General features: G+C 40.8%; 1 protein-coding gene across 1 annotated transcript in view; it reads left to right on the top strand.

Annotated features, from left to right (window-relative positions):
- Positions 1-8,245, top strand: part of LOC138941807 (zinc finger protein 541) — a 356,780-nt gene that overhangs the window by 306,928 nt on the left and 41,607 nt on the right. The gene's annotated exons all lie outside the window — the stretch shown is intronic.

Raw genomic sequence — 8,245 nt, 5'->3', positions numbered from 1 at the left:
AAGCAGTGGTATCAACGCAGAGTACTGACAGACCCACAAAGTACGCCATTAAATGGTTATATTTAGCCTTCTTGTGTCACTTTGATATCGTAAACACGTCCCGGCCATTACCCGTCAGTTTTAGATCCCGGCGCACGAGAATATTCATCGTATCTCCATGTATATTTATGATCCGTTCCGTTTTAGTCCAGCTACAAATATATACATTCGAGTACTGTGCAAAGATCCGCTCGCTATATACTATCGTAGTACATTGCGGGAACAATGAAATTCCGTTACCTTGTTCGTCGGTCTTATATCCGAGACGCGAGAGAAACGTCTTTTTTATTACGCGTGAGGAGAAGCTACTAAACGTAGTTACAACTTGCTGTATAGTTGCAGTTTACATGGCAAATTACATTTTGGCTTCTCCCGATGTTATTTTATTACCTAATAGATATTCATCGTTACATGTCGAATTCGCATTACAAATCCCAATGATTGGGGGGGGGGGGGATATCTATGGACTATATCTATGCACTGTTCATACTAATCACATTTCGAACACGTTAAATTCATATCGTCCGTGAAATATACATACTGCCGTGATTGCGCTAATGCAATTATATATTAATTCGATTACATTTACCCTTCTTATGCTACTCTGATATCGTGAACAAACCCGTTGTTTACGACACTGAACTCGCAACACTCTGGTGTGTGTGTGTGTGTCATATAGTGTATGCAATCGGACGAACACACATCCGGAAGAGCGAATCGCGAAATTCCACGTGCGAATCGCGTCGCAAACACGCGATTATCTTAGATTTATGTATCTTGCCGTGTTCTCGAACATAGAGGAAATGTCACGAGAGAACGTGTACCGGCAAACTCGATCGCATATCGCGGACGTAACTAAAGGCTTCTTAGTCATCTCCTGGCAACGGAGTCTCTCAGCCGCGAATAACGCGATCTCGTGTACAACCGCTTTGGCATAATGCTCGCTCGAGGGGCATGCGTATCACGTCGTGTTACGTTACTAGTTTACCTCGATCGTACAACTGCGTCAGGCCTTCTTTTACGAGAGACTGCCTATTGTACTATATTCTAATGATATGAGGTACAACAAATTAACATAAATAATATTAAATTAAATCTATACAGCTGTAGTAAATTAAAAAAAAAATATATATGATATATTGAAGAAAATTTTTATAAATAAAAAAAAAAGAGAGAGAGATAAAAATCTCACAAACGAAATATTTTTAATGCTAATTACATTTGATTTTTTTCTCATTTATTTCTTCTCGTACCTTGATATTTCTATCATTATTTTTAATTATATTACTTTTATCGTTATCATTGAAAGACCATCGATATGGATTTAAAAGAGTATATGACGATCAACAAAGAGCATGTCAACTATTGACGTTTTACGTGTTTTTCAAATCACGGTAGCACTAAACGCGATGCATTCCTCGAATGCGACATATCCCGGCGATATCAAACCCGGTACGACGTCGTAACTGTATAACTGCTGGGTTATAACCCTTGCCCCTTGCCTTTCCCCTCCCTCCCCCCCTCCCCAATCCCCCGTCCGAGTTACTCTCTCGGTTGATACTTGTTACTTACGTAAATATTCACATAACGCGTACATGTTCCTGTAGACTCCGATTCATTACGTTTACGAGGTGACACGCATATTAAATGCAAGTATATTAAACGCGTGTCGTGCATTTATATTAATTTAACGTTGCGGAAGTATTAAATTTGAGGCATTTAGCTCTTCGAACATACAGAAACGGAAAACATTTATTAAGACATGTAACGAAAATATTCTACGATAATTATTTCTTCAATGTTTTTTTGTGGGGAAAAAAAGAAAAAGATTCAGAAAACTTAAAAAATTCTATGACAATTCCTAAACGAACGAAGCTGTTAAAATCACGGATAATGAGCGCCGTTAACATATATATGGACTTGTGTCGAAATCCTCTTCTTCAACGGAGGATTCGAACGGATCAGAACTGGCACTCATTCTTGTGAAAGTTTTCTCTTTTGTTAATAAACCGTTGCCTATATGCGTGCGGCAACAATAATAAATAAGAAGCGGATCAGTCGACAAAGATATTTCGTCGCAAGGACGACTTTTATTAAACTCGGCGAGGGATTCGGCGATGACGATCGTGTCCTGATGATAAAAAGAAGTTTGACTATGAGTCTCGTCATTAAAATATGATCCGGATGTTTCTCGACACTTGGATATATAACGATAATCGAGAGCGTATAACGAGTAGTAGTAATCCGTGGAACGTTTAAAAAAATATCGCGTTTTATAAATAGCTTCGAGACGAACAGGTGAGAGAGGACTCCGCTAATATTAAATTCCGATGCTATTATGCTTGACAGGAATTCGATTCGATTAACATTGAATGGCGGTGTATATACATTTTACTGGAGAAAACGCAGACGTAGAGATAGTTAGACTCTAATAAGAATAGCGATAACGGTAGTGTTACGTCTCGGCGCCTCTACGGTATAAGTAATTTAACAGGTAACTTTGGAAGGATGTAATCTGTATCTTCGCGAAATTGCGGTTGGCGGAAGTCTAAAAGTTGAGCTTCTCAATTATGAAAGATCGTTGGTACGCCGCTCGTTGTTCCACAGGCGGACGTGATATAGTCAAGTTGGCGTTACTTAAACGAAAGTTCGGAATGTTTCGTTAACCCTTAAATGAAATTTTTACATGGCCGCTCGTGAAACTGCCTTTGGAAGAACGAGAGCTGTCTTTGAACAAGCTGGTTAAATCCCCCGATGTATATTTAATACGTCTTTAATTTTCTTCTCTTCTGCATCCCGAAGTAAAATCCAAAAAAAGATATGTTTAAAAAGCCATGATTAATTAATTTGATAAGCATCGATAGGAGAATATAATATGTGGTTGAGTATCGTGTTAAATGTAACATTAATGATATTACATATATAAGAAAGATATCGTGAATTTAAATCTAGGTTGAAGCGAATCGGCTTCGAAAGATCGCTAACGTCTTATTTGGTGAAGTAAATACAACATCGCAACATGTAAGTTCCTTCTTTTGTGTGCGATCGTGAATTTACATACATCGTTGCCCGAATTGAATTAGAATTTCAAAGCGAAGCGATAACCGAGAGCAGAATTTCTACGCGAAGGTGTAGTACCGTCGACCATAGAGCGGGACGGTCAACTCTATTGGGTTCCTCTCTCCTTTGAGGAGAGAAGACATTCGGATGGCCAGGCCGAACAAAATACCCACGTTTTACGCGGCCGCGCAAATAAGAATTACGGCCTGTAGTTACCGCTACCAAGACGCGTGTACGTGATACGGCGACGAATGTCGACGCGAAATAAACCCCGGTTCTCGAAAGAACCCAGCTCCGACCATCCCCGACTCATGTCGCGGTCGTTCGCGCTATCGTAAGTTTATGTTGTCGGTTGCAGGCTACGTTACCTCTGGCCCGCACCCTCCTTCATCCTCGACGTCGTCGGCGGCGACAGCGGCAGCGACGGCGACAACGGCTCACCCTTTATACGACGCGATAGTTTCATCGCGAAACTGTCGCCGTTCGCATCTGTCGCATTTCCCATTACCGCGCGAGCATACACCCGGCCCATTTCCCGACGGTAAACTCAAGTGCGCTCTCAATTCGCTCACCCCCGATGTTTCTCTTTTACCACCCGGCGCGACGGCGGCAACTCCTTTTCTCCGCGCGCGCGAGCGAGCGAACGCCACAACCGCGGCTTATCGTCGTGATTAAACGAAACGAGTTATCTCGGCTTCGTCGCTAAGCTCGTATCCGACAATGTTGTTGTTGATTAGACGCCAACTCTCGAAAGAGTTCATTCGGCGGACGGCAAGAGGCATACGTGATCTAATTTAGTCGCAGTATACGGTTGTTAATTACTTGGAACTTGAAGAAACTGAAGGGATCTAGAATGTGATAGGATGAAAATTGAAGGAACGGATATCAGTTTGGAGATTATTTGTAATAATGAAAATTCGATAAAATGCTTTTTTCACATTAAAAAAAGTAAACGGAATAAATTTTGTAAACTGTGATAATTTGATTGAGAATATTCCTTGAAAAATTAGCTTTGGTACGTTATACTTTCAGTATAATGTACCAAAAAATTACAGTTTTAATATTTTAATATTAAATGAGAACAAAAATATATATAAAAAAAAAACGATCGTACAATTCGTGCACATGATGTAGGTCACGCTTTCTAAACACATTGAAAAGTCGAAAAATGCAAGAAAATTTCTGAAACGATATCGGACCTAGCGAATTATATTCAAACGATGAATTCGAGAGAAATATTTATCCAACGAGCAGACTCCGCGTCTGCGGAGATGTTGGTATCTTCGTCAAATATTACACGGCTGCCCACAGCGAGCGCGCACTATCTCACCGTTTCCATTAATAAACGCAAGAGGGTCGTGGAGATAAATTTTAGCGTCATGTAATACAATACGAGCAACGCCGTGCGCCCTTTGATACCAAAACATAAAAAGAAAGAAAGCGCCACACCAGGCGTTTTTATAATATATGACTTCTTTAATAAATCGCGCGCGATGCTGCGACGCGCTCCCAAGACGCGGTCCGAGACAAGGTGCGCTGGTTCATCCTTTATCAAAAGAAAAAAGGAGAAAAGGAGAAAGAGAGAGAGAGAGAGAGAGAGAGAGAGGGAAAGAGTGACGTTCCTCACGGCGGAAGTAAAAATTCAATGCCCCGTTTAAATAACCCATCATCAACGGCGTCTTCCGTCCGGTCGCTTCGCAGGGGTCAGTATGCCCCCCCGTAAGGATGAAGTAGAAAGGCGGGAGAAAGGAGGGAGCGGGAGGGAAGCAGGTCTCCCGAAAATCCTCAGGGGTGCGATCGCGGACGGACTAGACGCGCTTTCCACAACGTATCTTCCCACCGTCGAACCCGCTCGACCGGTGTCACGTCCACCCCGTTACGCGAAAGAATTTCATCGGTCCTTCCTAAAGAGACCCCCAACGAACCGGGAAGGGGACCCCCATGCGATCCGGCGCATCTCCCCATTCTCCTTCGCGGCTTGTCACGTGCGCCAATGACGATCGAGCGGCCCGAAAAATTTCGCTTTCCGAACCAATGGCTGTCGGGAATCGCGATTTCTCGTGTCTCTTCGTACGTTGGAAGAGCCTCTTGACGGCCTTGAAAAATCACAGGCACGTGCGGCCTCCTTCCCGTGTTCCAAATTTTATTGTCGGTTTTATGTGCGCGAACTCGTCGATCGGGACGAGCAGCTGCCCGTTGGCCACGTTTCGCGCCTTTTTCACGTGTCGCCTCTTTTTCTTTTTATTTATTTTTTTACTTTCTCTATTCTTTTGATTCTCTTTCCTCGCCGCACTCACCTCTCTTCCTCGTGGCTTCTCGCTACGATACTTCATGCTTGTCTGTTTGGCAGTGCACGCGTGCTACGACCACGAACTTCCGAGTCGTGAAACGTCGCGACGCGATGGTTTTTTAAAGGGACAGCGCATAGCGCTTCCTGACTCGTCCTTCCGTTGTTCCTTCCGCGATTCACCGACATACGGTGGGATTTAAATTTTAAACCATATCGAAAATGCTAATGCGCCCGACATCGCCGCGACCTCGTTCTTTTTCCTGTCCCCGGATCAAGAAAAACCGTTGCCGTACATCTTGTCTTTTAGATGATATGTATCTCTAAGCCTAACAGAGAGACGATTATTTCTCTAAGAGATTTTGACAATAAATTGTTGATCAAAATTTATACAAGTTTATATATTTCTTATATGATATACATGTTACAATTCCATTTTATTAAACAGTGTATTTATTGTCGAATAATATTATTTATTTACAAAAGCTCAACACTTGTCTATTTACTTCACAATTGCCGACATTATAATATAACACAGTCAATCTATTTTTTAAATTATCATCTTTTCTCATCGGGATTCTTCATTGTTGTCCCTTCGATATTTTCTCTTCAAGTCTCCCGCATCATATACAATATATTGCTTGGAAGCGATGATATTACAACGCTGCGCGCGCGAGAGACATTCCTATCTAGATTAATTAATAATGTATATACGGTGCTGGGCAAATTTTCCACGGTGTGCAGAATTCTTCGATCGACCCTCACCGACGGACGCCGCGTACACGCGGCAGGATCGTTAATGGAAGATGTAATTGGAAAATACTTGGCGCGCCTCCGTTCAATTCGCCACCGTGTTTGCTCGCGATACGCGACGAACCGAGTTATCGCAAGAATCCTGCTTTCATCGGCGCTATAATCCTGTGGCACGGTATATAAACTTCACTCCGACGATGTTGCTACGCGTTTTTAACGCCGACATCTCCGCTCGAGAGAGGCCCGAATTGTATTTATAAAATATCATGATATATATTGTTATCTATCTTGGATGAAAAAAAGCACAGAACATGTTATGTTTTTTTAAGGAAAATGAGAGATGATATCGGCGGCCATATATGCAATCAAGAATATCAAGATAATGAAAAAATAATATCGTAAAAGCGAGAGAATTTGAAATTATAATTAATAGAATATTAATTTAAAAATTAATTTAAAGTTTTGCCAGAGTTAATTAATAAGAGTTCAATTTTCACGAATTAAAAAATTTTTAATCTAACGATTATCTAGCTCATTGCTATAAAAATTAAAGAAATAATAAATGTTTAAGTTAAAAAAAAATTAATTCCTTCTTTTTAAATTTTTTGAAACAATCAATTTATTACACTGAATCTTTCAAGTCTGAATAGTTAATGCATGAAATTCGAAACGCACGGGTGAAGGCTTGACTTTTTTATGCGTTAACTCTCGAAATATTTAATATCGATAGGATCTCTTTATCTATATTGCAGCCATCTTCAAAGCGATGCAAATGCGAAAGGAAATTTTGCATCGCCCTGGGCGTATACAGTCATATAACGATAATAATTCACTAGACTTCCGCGCGTCGATAATTTGGCTCGCGCGTCCATTTGTGTACGGCACAGGCGCGTTGGATACTATCGCGACCATTTTCCATGATACGGTACACCATGAGTTTTCCCTTTCCCGATATATAAGCGGCTTACTGGTTTTCACCAATTAGACATCCAAATTACAAACTCCATCAGGAGATTGAATCATTTCGCGGCCTCGCGAGACGTCTTCATTTGTCGTTGGTCGAAATGATGTATCTCTTTGTTGATGTGTTATATTACGTTCAGACAAAGAACGAGAAGGAAGAAGTAATCTGGGACAGACGATGACGAAGAGGGTGGAGATGGCCTCGAAGGGATAGGACTCGATGCATAAACGGGAGAGCAGAACGCGAGGGTGATTACAAAGGCGCGGCGAGAATACTCTTGAAAGTGAATACTAGTATCCAATTGCAGCTATCTACCGTGTCTCCAGTTGTTCAAAGTGCGTATAACGGATAAGAGAGAGGTAGGAATTAATTGGCAGGTCGCTTTCAATGGCGCGAGCGCGCCAGGAGGAGGTGAAAAGGAGGGAAGGTCTTTGGAAAGACGAGAAACACAGTGCACGCCTCGGTAGTATCTTGATTGAGAATGATTTGTGCATTCCTTCTATATATAACATAAAAAAAAAAAAAAAATAGGCACCAGAAAAAATAGCGAGCAAAAATTATGTTTGCAAGATTGCGAGTAAATATTGATAATTGTGGATTAAGATTCTCATATTCAGATATAAAGGTTGAAAAGTATGAATATTTTTTTAGTTATTTTTTTTATACTACTCCTTTATACAACTAGTTATGCTTAGATTTAATTTGAGCAGATTTAATGTTTTTCTTCTTTTAAAACTCGAATATAAAGAAAGCGGAATAGGAATCGTATCTTTCGTGATAGTTGCGATATATACCTATCTTGTGATAGTTTATATTCATTGCAATTTTACGTCATCAATGGTAATGGGGAACCGACTTAAACGATCCATTCGGAACTTGTCGAGGAGTCCGATATAAAACCGCGATATATTACGAAATACACAATTCTAATACTCTCTTTCACGGTGATGCCTCAAGATATATAATGCACTTTGAGACTCATTATAATTGCAAAGTAGCGTTAAAGCTAGCAATGTCTATGACTGAAGAGTAGTAGCGTGTTGAGATGCTAATTAGTGGGTTAGACTAGAGAAGAAGACATTTATAGCAAGCGAGGGAAAGCTTTCAGGTGCACGTTCAAAGACATTCGAAGTATATTGCGA

Source organism: Polyergus mexicanus, unplaced genomic scaffold (genome assembly GCF_030449975.1).
Source record: "Polyergus mexicanus isolate NDT 795.1 unplaced genomic scaffold, iyPolMexi1.0 SCAF_2, whole genome shotgun sequence".
Classification (NCBI taxonomy): Eukaryota; Metazoa; Arthropoda; class Insecta; order Hymenoptera; family Formicidae; genus Polyergus; species Polyergus mexicanus.
Note: the sequence above shows the minus strand (reverse complement) of the source record. Positions and strands in the feature narration are given on the sequence as shown.